The 15490-nt window shown below is 42.9% G+C and overlaps 1 protein-coding gene across 2 annotated transcripts in view; it reads right to left on the bottom strand.

The window, feature by feature from the left end:
* LOC311041523 (ataxin-1-like) overlaps positions 1 to 249 on the bottom strand; it is a 36907-nt gene extending 36658 nt beyond the window's left edge. For both annotated transcript variants that reach the window (XM_084051929.1, XM_084051930.1), the window contains exon 1: positions 167 to 249. The gene's annotated coding sequence lies outside the window, so the exon portion shown is untranslated. The remainder of the gene's footprint in view (positions 1 to 166) is intronic.
* Positions 250 to 15490: the final 15241 nt, after the last annotated feature.

Raw genomic sequence — 15490 nt, 5'->3', positions numbered from 1 at the left:
TTGTTTTTCTATAGCTACACCCCAGCCACTTAAATGTAAACAAAACAGCGCTCTACTTTCACTCACACAAACATATGAAGCACATGAACCTAAAAACGGTTGTATAAGGCAGAGTTCCAGCAACAAAGGGTGTGGTGGGGAAAAATCATTAACATAGCTGGGATACCTTGAAATTAGCTGGTGTCTGGTGAATAGTAATCCAAGCATCATACTCTGTCTGTCTCTCTCTCTCGGTTGCTGCATGTATTCTGTCAAAACTAGCACTGAGCCACTTCTAACACAGCAGACATGCCCAGACATGTAGCATTAATGCAGAAATACACAAGGCAGAGGCAGCATGCATGGTGTAAAAAGTGAACACACACACGCGCGCAAACACACACACACACACACACACACACACACACACACACACACACACACACACACACACACACACACACACACACACACACACACACACACACACACACACACACACACACACACACACACACACACACACACACACACACACATGGGTGAGCTATACGTTCCATAGTAGGGTTTGTGCCTAATTCATGTTCATTCTTTTATTTTCTGGAGAGCTATATTTTTTCATATAAAAGGTAACATTAGAGCACAATTTAATTTGGTTCAGGACAGGTTATAGGCTTAGCATGGGGCCGACAATTACATTTGTACAATCTTTGTAAGGATTAATGCTAATGTATACATGACCATGTCATAGCCTATGACAAAAATGATGCCTTTTCAACAGAGCAAATTCACTTGAAAATACTTTTTTTAGTGGGTAGCCTATACATTAGCGATCACTGTGCATCCTGGAGAAACATGAAACAGATAAAAGAGTAGAGTTGTGTGAGAGCAATGCTCAGTATAGGCGAGCCGCCAGCGGGAAATACTCTGCATTAGTAATAAGGAGGAGTGTGAGAGGCGTGCAGGTTTCAGCTACTGGAAAGATCAGTTAAAGAAGGAAGATACGCAACACAACCCACGACCACCAAGGTCTCCCATTCAGAGAGAAGACCAGACGCTGTTGTGGTGTGGTGGTTCACAAAAAGAGTCAGAGTCAGAGACAGAGACAGAGACAGAGTCAGAGTCAGAGACAGAGACAGAGACAGAGACAGAGTCAGAGTCAGAGTCAGAGACAGAGACAGAGTCAGAGTCAGAGACAGATAGACAGAGACAGATAGAGATAGAGAGATAGAGAGATAGAGAGAGAAGAGAGGGTGTGAGGGTAGCAGGAGGACACAGCGAAGCCAAGTGAGAGAGTGAGACCAGTAAATACCTCGTCGCACGACAGTGCCGCGCGCCGAAAAAAGGCAGACCTACAAGTGCACAACGAGTTGTGTGCCATATACTATGGTTGTGCGCTTGTAGGTTTGCTATTTTCGGCACACAACACCGTTTAAGGAGAGGGAGGGAAAGTAAGAAATAAGAGAGAGAGAGAGTGAGTGTATGTGTGTGAGTGTGAGTGTGAGAGAAAGACAAGGGGTGGTGGGTGGGTGGGTTGGAGGGGAGAGACTTGCACACACACTCCCACAGTATGCAGGGAGAATGTGAAAGCGCCTGCTGCCATGGTAACAAGGCAGCTTCCCAGCCTCCAGTAGTCTCTCCATTAAGAAAGATGGGTGGCTCCGAGTGCAGCCAGGCTCAATGGCGGTGTAGCATGACACCCTAACAGGACCTATTGAGAGCTGGCCAGTTAATGACGGGGCCAAAGGCCAACGAATCCGCTGGCCGGGTGCTTGCAGCCACTTGACGCGCACCTCTATTATTTGCGGATATACGATTTAGGGGTGAAACAGTTAGTTATCGAAGTAATCAATTGAATCGATTATTGAAAATAATAGCTAATCGATTTGACAATTTTCTATTTTATAGCTTTTTTCCCTTTCAAATTGTTTTTTTCAAATAGCGAAAACAAGCTCACAACTCATCGCAACGTGTTGTGAGCTTGTAGATGAGCTGTTTTTTGTTTTTTTTGCATTGATGTGTTGATATAGCCTATAAAAAATAAAATATATGATTGAAGAAAAGTTGCTTCTAGATTTTTCGATTAACCCATTAAGGCCTGAGGCCGATTCTAAAAATGTCTTCTAAATCCTATATATCCTATATCAGTGGTTCTCAAACTTTTGTATGTCAAATTATATGTATTTGGCCGCGACCCCATCTCAAAATATTTCGTTTTATTTTAGTTGTAGCCATAATAATATTTGAGCAAATGCATGCATGTTGACTCGATGGAACACACCTATTAATGCCTGGCCTGGAACCAGCATTTGATGGACGATAATTGTTATTGAATTCTGGGCCCTAATTGCAGTGAAGCAACTGTCCGCTAAGCTGCCCGGGAGCTCAAAGTGACCTTGAACAGAGGCTAGCGCCCCTGGCTTTAACCTGCTTCCATTGACTGGAAATATCAGCAGGTCTGACTCCCGATCAGCAGGCCCTGTATTAAAAATATAATACAAAATAATTGGGTATATATAATATATATATATATATATATATATATATATATATATATATATATACACACACACACACACACACACACACACACACACACACACACACAAATACTTAAGCCCTATATACTTTGTAAAACGAAAAGCGAAAATAGCTGATCGGATCTACAAACTCACAAACGTGTCCCAAAATAGGGGACGCCAGGGTTAATGTGTTTACTAACCCTAACCCTGTTTGGAGAACCACAGGCATACAGTAGGTGTTGTGAGTAAAGCATCCAGCTCTCTGGGTCCACCGCATACCATCATCACGTCTTCACAGACTCATTATTTTGTTGCTTCAAAGGGTAATTTCTTTCTCCCGGTGGACCTCTGCAGCTCTGGCTCTGATGATGTAGACGTTGCCGAGGTTCAAACCTCCAGAATGTTCTTTGTTGTGGGTGGCTTGTACACTGTGTGATTTATGGATGACTCCTGTGGTTGCGGGGCGGCGAACCAACCGCTGTTTAATGTCAGACGTGACAGATTGGGACGGTGTTTCTGTGTCATTCGCTCGAGGCAGACAGTGTGTCGAAGACCATATAGAAAAGACGATTATCATGAGTGTGGAATGGACAAGGAATTTACAACGATGATGTGGATGGATGGATGGATGGGTGGAAGTGCAAAAGCACCTTTGGTCAGTCATCTTTTTCAGAAGAAGGGATACAGTTTAATCAAAAATCAAAAATCTCAAAATATTAAATGAAAAGGTAAAACATTGGCTGAAATTAGACCGAAGATGGGAACACTAATTTGTTATGCAACGTTTTAAAATGTTAACGAACGTCATTGCTTTTATGACTATAATTTTAGTCTAGTATTTTTTTTACTAGGTAGATATTTGTATAGAAAAGCCTAACCAGGGACAGGGGCTAGAAACCCTACATACAATGCAACCGTTTCATGCTTGATACATTGTTTTTTGTATTGTCCCTGTTAAATAGACATAAAAAGAAATGGATGGATGGATGGAGTGCTCACAAAAGTAGATCTTAAAATGACCCCAAACATGTTTGAAAGTGAAATATCCTTTAAGTACTGTATGTGGATATACAGTACAGCAGGACTCACATATAGCCCAAAAGGACAATAGTGTAGATCCTCCTTGCTTTGAAATAAGACTTACGCCTGATAGACTGCCATATAATCCTGCCTCTATCAAAGTCACAGTCCTGGCGTTAACAGAGATGTAATTTATTTAACAGAATGTGCCATTTAAGGGACTTAAATCAGACACTTTGATTAACGTACTGTACGTGCAGCTTTGCATGAAGGCCCAACTTCTGTAGGGGGGGAAAAGGAAACACAAATTGCACCCTCTCACTCAGAGTGTCTCCAATGCCAAGACATCCTCTTTCTCTCTCTCTCTCTCTCTCTCTCTCTCTCTCTCTCTCTCTCTCTCTCTCTGTTCAGCTGAAAATAGCATAGCGCCGGCTCATGTACGTCATCTCCAGATTGTAGTTTAGGCAGCCGGAAGAAAGAGTGGGTGTGTTTCAAAGAGGAAGCAGTCGCAGCTAAAGGAACTCTGAAGAGTTCATTGTTTGTATGGGAAACCAGATATACATCTGAATAAATAATACACGTTTACACATGTGGGGCGGGGCCGCTCACAAGGATATAGGACACACAAGTTATTTGCAAAAAGATGGCAAAGCTTTATAAGAAATGTAAATACATATAGTGAGTGTAGAGTAGTAAAATTAGAAATAGAAAAGTGGGGATTGGATGTTTTTGAGGTTGTACATGTACAGTACATGAGTTAAATCCGTTATCCATTTGTAACTCTGAGAATGTATACATTTTACATCTGTACAGCACACTCTCATGGTAAAATTAAAATATATAAATGTATGTAATCAGAAGAACATAAGGATGGGTAGACAGACAGACAGACAGACAGACAGACAGACAGACAGACAGACAGACAGACAGACCTTTAAGACCAGAAAACACTGAGGATTGTACTGTGGTCCATTACACACTCTATACTGTGTAGAATGACCTCATAGTAGCCTATAAGTATGGTGATGGAATTAGCAAAGTTTTCAAGTAACTTTGAACTCCAAATATATGTCGGATACAGAATTATGTGGAAAACCATTGCCCTTGATGATGAATCAGCAATGTGCAGACCATCTTTTTATTATATTTGATTTGCAAACATGCCCAGAGGAAGACAGAGTGCGGTTGGTTTGTTATTTTTTGCAAGCAGCAGCAGCAGCAGCAGCAGTGGCCACCTACACACCAGAAACTTTGACTGGCCTTCATGTTGATTGCAGTTCCATTAACAACTTAAACCCTATAGATTCTTTGTTGACCGGAGTCCCTATGCTAGGCCTGCTAATTATTTCCCTCTACACCAGATCTCTTTGCCAGAAATAGCCAATCTACAAGCTCAAAACGCGCCGCATGTACAGTAGATGGGATATTTTTGCCGGATGTTCACAGAACAGACAGTGAAGATATAGGGTTCATGTGGTTAACTTGTTGTTTGGGTCCTGTATCTGACTGTGACTTGAACTTGTAAGTATGAAACACAACTATGGTGCAGTATGAGAATTCCACTGGAGTGTTTTTCAATGGTTTAGTGACGCAATTGCCTTCCAAACCCCCCACCAACACCCACCCACACACACACATACCCACACACCCACCCTACCTGCTGGCGCAGAGTCACATCCCACCATTCGACCTCCCTGACTGCACGGTTTCCCTCTCGGTTTTCCTCCTGCCTGCCTGAAAAACATTCAAAATGAGTGGACTGCACGTTTTCCATAAAAAAAAGAAACAAAAGAATTCCCTCTGACCTCATTGAACTCACTCACATGTTTTCACTGGGTTCAGTACCACAGGCAGACCGCAGAGGGCAGTATATGGGCTTGCTTCCACATCATAAAGAGCTGCTGCCCAGAGGTGGAACAGCAGAATGGATCTACAGTAAGCAAACACACACACACACACACACACACACACACACACACACACACACACACACACACACACACACACACACACACACACACACACACACACACACACACACACACACACACACACACACACACACACACACACACACACACACAGCAGTCATAACACCATGTTCAGGTTTGAAACCTGCAGTGTCTTCAAAGAAATGGAGCTGCTCAGTCTCTCTCTCTCTCTCACACACACACACACAATTTTTCTTTTTTTTCTCTCTCTCTCTCTCTGTCTGTCTGTCTGTCTGTCTGTCTGTCTGTCTGTCTCTCTGTCTCTCTGTCTCTCTCTCTCTCTCTCTCTCTCTCCCCTCATGCATGCGGTAGTAGAACGTACCAGCGCTGTGTTGTGGGTGATTTGTTTGGTAAACAATGAGCCTGTTGCTGGGCAGATCTCTCCCAGAGGCTCCGCGGTTCCATTCAGCGGCGGAGCGGTGGCACAGCGGCCATGCCACAGTGCCACTGAGGCAATGAATGGCACAGAAGCCAACTGGAAAATTGTTCTCACAACGTCTATTTCTCAAAGTCTACATTTGGCCCTCACAAGCAGTAATACAACACACACACACACACACACACACACACACACACACACACACACACACACACACACACACACACACACACACACACACACACACACACACACACACACACACACACACACACACACTCTTTGTCTCTGTCGGATCGAAACCTCATATGTCCAAAACTGAAAACAAGTTGTCCAAAAACAAGAATAGCAAAAGCAGCAGATCTACAAGCTGGAAACGCGGCGTGAATGGATTTACTACTTTTCATGCTTTTGTGTGACACTGTAGTATGATCAAGTATAGGGCGTTAATTTGCGGGGGAAAAAACATAAAAAGTTAGAATATGGAGATAAGAGGTTTCTGGCCGACAGCAACGATATACTGTGCCTCCCTCTGGTCCTCCTGCTCTCCTCCCCCATTACATTCATTTCTCCTGCTGCTCCTGGGAGCATGCATCCAGCTTCTTACTGCTTCCCCAGTCAGAGATGTGACCAATGGAAGACAAGCCTTGGCTTAGATACTAACACACCCCACACACACACACACGCATGGCAACACACATGAACTGCAGCCACATCCGTGGATCATCCGTTTAATTACTTATTTCAATTGTTCAAAGATAGCAGATCTACGCTATGCATTGAGGAGGACCAATTACACGAAGATGAGGTTGAAAATGGGCGAAGTGCTCCTTTGAAGTGGTTAACACTTCTCATATGCAAAGTGTACTTAATTATAATAGCGAGATCATATTAATAATGCAACTTCTACCTCCACCACTGCTGCTGTCAATGCTAACGCTAATAATAATCCTTATCATAAGCAAGAGTCAAGGCACAGACCCAGTAGGTAGTGAAAATAAAAAACACACAGTAGATCAGACACAACAGATAAACAGTGAAGAAGCAACACAAGAATTTAAATGGACATTGCCATGAACATTGAAAAAAATGAGTCCATTAAAATGTATGACACTAATGAACCACTAAGTCACTGCAGCCTTCACACTTCTATGTCATGTTTTCTGTCTTCATTTAAATACAGGACAGTCCCTATGCATAGATTCTTTACTGACTGAGACAGATTGTAGGAGAGCTGAGAGGGAGACAGTGTTGGAGAGACAGACCGTAGAAGAGTTGGGAGGGAGACAGTGTTGGAGAGACAGACAGTAGGAGAGCTGGGAGGGAGACAGTGTTGGAGAGACAGACCATAGGAGAGCTGGGAGGGGGACAGTGTTGGAGACAGACCGTAGGAGAGCTGGGAGGGAGACAGTGTTGGAGAGACAGACCGTAGGAGAGCTGGGAGGGAGACAGTGTTGGAGAGACAGACAGGAGAGCTGGGAGGGAGACAGTGTTGGAGAGACAGACAGGAGAGCTGGGAGGGAGACAGTGTTGGAGAGACAGACAGGAGAGCTGGGAGGGAGACAGTGTTGGAGAGACAGACAGGAGAGCTGGGAGGGAGACAGTGTTGGAGAGACAGACAGGAGAGCTGGGAGGGAGACAGTGTTGGAGAGACAGACCGTAGGAGAGCTGGGAGGGAGACAGTGTTGGAGAGACAGACAGGAGAGCTGGGAGGGAGACAGTGTTGGAGAGACAGACCGTAGGAGAGCTGGGAGGGAGACAGTGTTGGAGAGACAGACAGGAGAGCTGGGAGGGAGACAGTGTTGGAGAGACAGACCGTAGGAGAGCTGGGAGGGAGACAGTGTTGGAGAGACAGACAGGAGAGCTGGGAGGGAGACAGTGTTGGAGAGACAGACCGTAGGAGAGCTGGGAGGGAGACAGTGTTGGAGAGAGATGTGTGAGAGGAGTGGTGTGATGTGATCCTAGGTCAGCAAGGTTATTATGTTTGTCTCTCAACCTCTTCAACAAACGTCATCTATCTTTCTATATGACTGGTTCTCAAAGTGGAGTCCCGTCCCCCCCCCAGTGGCCCTTGGGGGGGTTCCCAGCTAAATGATTGATAGTTCGGAACCATTTTTGGAACAATTGCTCGGATCTGTAACTCCAACCTACTGTAGGTCCATTTGGTTCCATTTACGCACTGTGGGAGTGAAATTAACACTTTACAGGACTTCACTTTACAGGTCAAACTGGGGTCCTTGAAATTAAAAAGTTTGAGAATCACTGCTCTGTAGGATAATAGATTTTTCAGAGCCTCTCGTACCCACTACTGCATATCGTTGCTGTCAGGCAGAAATGTCCATCTTTTGTTTTTCCGTAAATTGATGCCCTACTTCATCATACAAGAGTATCACACAAAATCAGTGAAAACAAACAAAAGTAGTGAAAATAGCTCAGCTATTTTCACTATATATTTATGTTTATAAAAAAAGGAACGTGTTGGACATACAAGGTTTCCACCCGACAGCAATGATATGTGACAGAAGATTTATGACAGAGGAAAAGAGAACTCCAGCACAGGACACTTACTATAGTGGAAAATGTGTTTATTCATTATTTATTGCCATACTAAATCAAAAGAGTGCAGTGCTGGCAGAATGTCTATACCCAGTTGAACTGGCTAATAAATAAAAATACATCCACGCCTGGAGAGGCAGCCAGCCGTGTCCAGGGTGCAATTCACTACATCCAACTTACTCCTCTGATTAATTAGCTGTTTGTGTGTGCTGTGTGCTCTGTGTGTGTGTGTGTGTGTGTGTGTGTGTGTGTGTGTGTGTGTGTGTGTGTGTGTGTGTGTGTGTGTGTGTGTGTGTGTGTGTGTGTGTGTGTGTGTGACACACACACACTATACTTGGGTCAAATGTACACTATACAACTATACTTGGGTCCAATGTCGTCACAAGTATTATTACAATTTGAGAAATAGATAGATAGAAATAGATAGAGGACAATTTTCCTCACAAGAGAAATGGATATTTTAATGGTTAAAAAAGAAATCGGCTTACAACCAGGAAAATATTCAGGTTGAGTTTAGGGTTAGGACTGGCATTTAGAGCATAGGTATAGGGGTTAGGGTAAGCATTAGTTATGCCTGATTTATACTTAGTTGTGCGCCAGGGTCACACACCAAAAATCTGGTAAAGATTTCATGTATAAAATTGCTGTGAAATGTTGATATCTTCACCTCTCAAAGTATAATAAATGTGTGTGTGTGTGTGTGTGTGTGTGTGTGTGTGTGTGTGTGTGTGTGTGTGTGTGTCGTGCTGCTCTCATCCCCTACACGGGTTTGTCTGTGAGAGCAGATCACGGTCTCCTCTAAGCAAAGTCAACAAGCCTTCTCTTCATCAACAGCCTCTTGACTGTGGCAGAGAACTACTGCCTCCTCTCCACACGCATGTCTAACAGGCACATCATGTACAGGGCTGCAACAGTTCATCCAAATAATCCATTTTAACCCATTCAATCCTGTTAGGATTTAGAAGACATTTGTAGACGCGTGTCTACAAATGTTTTCTAATTCCTAACAGTTTTTTGAAAAAAACCTACGTTGCTATATCACTGGTTAAAATTATATGTATTTGGCCACAGACCCCATCTCAAAACATTTTGTTCTAGGGACCCCCAGAAGCAAAGATTTGAGTTAAAGATGTTCGCTTTAAAAAATATATATATATTCAAAGAATTGTACAAATACATTTTAAAAATAGATCTAAAAGCGGCACTATGAGCTTGTATATGCTATTTTTGAATGGCCAAAGAAATCTATAATGAATAATAATCCATTTTGGTGGAAGAAGTTGAAATTTATTTTTCGAAAATGTCCATAAATGCAGAAAATAGCAGATGTACAAGATCGTGATGCGACACGTCATGAGCTTGTAGATCGGCTGCTTTAGCAATTTTTGCACACCGTTGTTCGACAGAGTATAAAATAGGCCGTAACTGGTTAATCAGACAATCCATTTAGTTGTTAAAAAAAAACACAATTTGTCAATTTTATTGATTTCTCAACTACGTTGTCATGAGGCTTTCAAGACTTCAAAGTGTCTCGACTCTCGACTGCAGAGAGACTTGATTGATTGAATACCTTATCAGTCAAAGTGTAAACAGCACGGAGGTACAGTAAAACCCTTGGGCTAAAAGAGTAACAGAAAAAAGTCCTGGGGACTTGTTTCCATTGTGGTGCAAAATAATCTCTGAGTAAAAACAAATATTTTTCCTATCTTTCAGCTGTTTAATTTATTTATTATACGTGTGTAGGTTCCTATTCATCCGTTAGTAAGCGCATTATTTTTCAGTTGGATATCATTTTTTTTTGTTAAAATTGTATAGATTTTCACATAAAATGCATTTCAAGTACAAAACCAACATCATTGAACTCAGTATCCCCCACCTTTCTCCCTTTTCCCACTCTTCATTCCCCGATCCCTTCCCACCCCGCCCTCCTTCCACCATTCTATTAATTAAACATCACACAACATATCCACTGCATCACCGAGTCAGCAGGTCTTTCAGATCTGACATCAGGTTTGTCCACAGTGAAATTGTGCTCTGTTGAGCATGGTTAATCCTTGCCGACGACAGTTCCAGATACAGTAGGCAATGTCCAATAAGTCCGTTTAAGTCCCTATAACCTTTCTCCAGAACTCCAAAATCCCCAGACATTCCCATAAAGTATGGACAAAAGAGCCCGAGGTCAGGTGCCAATCACATTCGATGCCTGATTCTGGGTGTTACATACACTCTGTGACTAAACTTAAAATGTATATAGTGATGATTTGGATTTTTTTATGCACCAGATACATTGTCCCAAATAGCATCCCAGTCCAATTCTAGCCCCAAATTTGTTACAGTATATCACCATTCCAGGCTTTCATTCCTGCCGAGGGTGTACATTTCTGAGAATTTGGTTGTATATCATTGTGTTTTTTTATTACATTTCACAAGCCACATGCTGTGCGGCTTTCACCTGCCAACACTGTGTCCATGCCATCCATCTAAGTAAGTCCGGGGACCCAGAGGGGTCATTGAAAGGGTTCCAGGGGGATCCCCAGCTAAATTATTGATAGTTAGGAACCAAATGGACCCTTTACAGGTCTATAACTCTTAGTGTATACCCATTTGTACACTCTCGGGCGTTATGGCGGTCCGTGGCCAAAAGCATATCAAAGTAGGGGTCCTTGAAGTTAAAAAGTTTGACAACCACTGCACTAAGAGCCTTGTCACAGTGGCAGAGGCCATTAACGAGTATTGGAGGCATGTTTTTCTCAGCCTTTTCTCAGCCTGGACCTCTACTTCTCCAGCTGTTTCTGGACTGAGCTGTCCTTTTAGGGCTTGGTGGGTGGTGTTAGCCTTTTCCCACAGGACTACTAAGTTTTTTACTTCAGTGGTTCTCAAACTTTAATTTCAAAAGACGCTTACAGACCCGCAAAAGGAATCCTAAGGGGGTCCACATTGAAAACCACTGTTACTTCATCCGTCCATGCAGCAGATGTTCAGGGTGCTCCGGGCGCAGCTGTTGATAGATGTTGTGCCGTTGGTTAGTTTTGACGATGTCCTGAGAGAAAGCACCCCCCCCCCCCCCCCGTTGTCATAACGAGCACTCCTCCTCTTGAGTTACACATTCATAAAATAACATGAAGTTCCATAGAGTACCAAAGTACTGACGTCACTCCCACTACCCCTGGGTCGCGGCGTAATTTTTTGTATTGGAATTCCCATAGGCAAATCTTAGATTGCGTCATATAAGAACTGTGTTCCAAAAATAAACAAATCACCCTGGCGATTTTGTCAGGTATGTTACTCTGTGTCGTGTATGATATTGAGTTACATTTGATAATGTGTTTGGAGACTTTTTATTTTTTTGCGATCTAAGATTTGACTAAGGGAATTCCAATATTAAGAATAATGCCGTGACCCAGGGTGATAGCGCCCTCTTGCGGCAGTGATGTCAGACTTTGGTACTCTATGTGCTTTGGCATGAAAATAGAGACTCATCTCACACACACACACACACACACACACACACACACACACACACACACACCTCAACTCTTTGAGGGGCATGTCCAAGTCAAGTCTCTCATGGTTGTAATGAGCATTCTATCATGCATGCCATCCGGTCTACTTATAACATGGCATAGCTAATAGCTGAGGAATTCAAAGCATTTACAGTAGTGTATTATCATCGCTCCTGTTTTAGCATATGGTATCATCATTGATTACTGGTTTTGTATACGGTATGATCACTTTAAACAGGCTATTGAATTGCAATATGAAAAAAATATATATAATTAAACTGGGTTTCCAACTAATGCAAAACTTGCACTTATAAATGAACATCCCTCAAGCCTCTCAAACACAGAAGAATGCTGATGTGCTCTTTCTCTCAGTTTAATGTTAGCCAGCAGATTGTGGCACTAGAACTTGTGTGATTAAGTTACAAGACCATAGTCATGGCAAAGCCAACACTCTATGCGAACAACAGTGGCAAGCAAAAACTCACTAATCTTTTAACAATCTCTATCAACACAAATCTAATCAACTTAACAAAACTAGTAGCAAGCTAATGTTAAGATAGCTGATGCTGAACAAAACATGCAACCCGGGCGCACGGAAATTTTCGGTTTCTGGGCGGATATTTTACTTTTTGGGGGGGGGTTTGTAACTTTAATTTGGTTAATTTACCTGCTAGGTAACCTGGAGCCGGCAAAACAAACAAATGGGAGCGCCCTGCGAGTACGAGCGTGCGGCTGCGCGCTGCGAGTATGAGCGCGCAGCTGCATGCTCATACTCGCTCGCATACTCATACTCATACTCATACTCGCATACTCATACTCGCATACTCGCCCACTGGGTGCTCGTCATTTCGCCTGGGTGCTTTAGCGCCGAGGCACCCACAGTATCGGCGCCCTTGGTTGATCAGCATAATTGCACACCACAGATGTTGCACCTATCGATTGTTTTGTTTGGCCGTTGTGTGAAGTTATTAGAGTAAAAACACTAGTTTTCGCTGGCACTGGGGTGACACTATTACAATTTTACTCAGTAAGTTAAAGAGAGTTAAGTGTGACTCGAGTCCAGGTCACCAACTCCCCATCTCTGACCCCATATACACACACACACACACACACACACACACACACGGTGCCTTTCAGTATCAGTATTTACTAGCTGTTACTATCGTTATCAATAATCTATATGTCCAACTTCCACAATCTCTTCCCTCCCCACACGGTACATGTGGACACAGGAGCCATGGCAAATGGCTAGCCTTACGAAAATTGATATTATTATAAACCATCCTGGACTCCAGACGGAAATGCACCCATCTGTAACCAAGTGCTGATGCCTTAGCGATGGGTAGTTAAGTCTCTGCTTCCACCCACGCGTGTCTGCTCCTCTGTGAAGCCCCCGTGGTGGTGGTATAGGGACTAGGGAGAGAGGTATTATTCCACTGATGCATGGGGGGGGGACATTGGATGGAGAGGGGGGGGTGAGGGGACTCTGTATAATCTGAGGACCATCTGTGGCTGTCAGCTGAAGCTGCCACTTAGTGGGCTCTAACACAATCACCGGCGTTAACACTTCCCCAGCCCTCGGAGCTCAGACACCAGCCTCCCTCCACCTCGCTCGCCTAACACCAGGTCCTACTGCACACAGGGGAAATAAGTCTGTCCAGGTTCATTCAAGCTGGAAGAATGAATCATGGGGGATTTCTTTGCAGGGAGCTCTTCCATCTAATGGACGGAATGTGTAACTGGGGTCAGGGACCTCTTCTCTTAAGTTTTATTTCCCGGCACGCTACACTGTCATACAACAAATTATAAATCAAGCTCAACCCATTAAGTAACCCGGAACTGTGTCATTTTTAGATTTGAGCTAAAAAGCCTTATTTTACACTTTGGGCTATTCAAAAATAGCAGATATACAAGCTCATAGTGCGGCACCGAGTGCCGCGCTACGAGCTTGTAGATCTGCTATTTTTGAAAAATCGTGAAAATGTGTGCAAATCTTTGAATATAAATAATTTTAAAGTGAACATTTTTAACTCAAATCTTTGCTTCTGGGGGTCCCTGTAACAAAATATTTTGATGGGGGTCCAAGGCCAAATACATATAATTTTGGGGGTCCTTGACATGAAAAAGTTAGAGAACCACTGATATAGAAACATACGTTTTTCAGAATACTGAGATTTAGGAGACATGTAGAATCGGCTTCAGGTCTCAATGGGTTAAGAGCTTGATTTATAATTTGTTGTACGACAGTGTAGAGTGCCGGGAAGAAAAAAAAACGATCTATGAGCTCGCATCGCAAACACGACGCGTTGTGAGCTTATATATATCTGCTATTTTCGGCGCGCAAAGCCGTCGTATGACAAGAGCATACATTGGTCATGCTGCTATCACCATGATCTGATCCTCCAATGATCACAGGAACCTAGATCATTAGATTTGACCTTGGAATACCTGGTCTAGGAATGGAAGATTATATTCTACGCATCATCAACTAAATGTCCAAAATGCAAACGTATTTCGTGTCAGATGATGTGATTGTGCGCACGACACGTGGTGCATGATCTAATGCAGGGGTCTTCAACGTTTTCAGGCCAAGGACCCCCTAGCTGAGAGAGAGATGAAGCAGGGACCCCCTCTATATTGTATAAAATTGTGTTTCAGATAAACTTTTGCTGCTCTTTTTTCCCTCTACATATATAACTCTTTGCCAAAAATAGCCGATCTACAAGCTCTCAACGCCTCGCAGCGCGAGGCGTTGAGAGCTTGTAGATCTGCTATTTCCGGCTAATGTTCCCCTCAGAAAAGGAATTCTAGGGCTCAAGTGGTTATTGTAAAAAAAAAAAGATCCTATCACACAAAGATTTGGCGGACCCCCTGCAGTAACCCTGAGGACCCCCCTAGGGGTCCCGGACCTCCTGTTGAAGACCTCTGATCTAATGATTCACCACAGAAAAACAAAACAAAATCCAGCATCTCACAATATAGGTTAATGATGCTACATTCAAATGACAGAATGTTTATTTCAGCTCATAAACAATTAAACAATAAAATAAAATAAAATAGTCTCAACCTGTAAATGAGTTAAAAAAAAAAAAAAGAATTGGTAAACCTACAAATTTGAAAGCTACTAAACATTATGTTAACATTTTACATCACCAATAATAGATCTGGATATTTAGGAGCAAGGGTCGACCACTAGGAGGCGCCACACTCATAGTATATGGAAATTAATCTGCTTGTTCTGTGCACAATTGAATTTTTTTTTTATATCATTGGTTCTCAAAGAGGGGTCCGGGGACACCCAGGGGTCTTTTAGGGGGTTCCAGGGGGTCCCCAGCTAAATCGGTTAATATGCTGCAGCATCAAAGTCAGTTCAATCACTGTAACCCCATTGGCTACTTGAAAGTAGATCTACAAACTCGATCTGCCATTTTCAAAAAATGTGGAATATTTCATATTTCATATTTATATAAAACAACTGGGATGGGGGTCCGTGACCAAATACATATCAATTTGGGGGGGGGGGTCCTTGACATGAAAAAG

This window comes from Gymnoscopelus microlampas (assembly GCF_963454915.1).
Source record: "Gymnoscopelus microlampas genome assembly, chromosome: 3".
Classification (NCBI taxonomy): Eukaryota; Metazoa; Chordata; class Actinopteri; order Myctophiformes; family Myctophidae; genus Gymnoscopelus; species Gymnoscopelus microlampas.
Note: the sequence above shows the minus strand (reverse complement) of the source record. Positions and strands in the feature narration are given on the sequence as shown.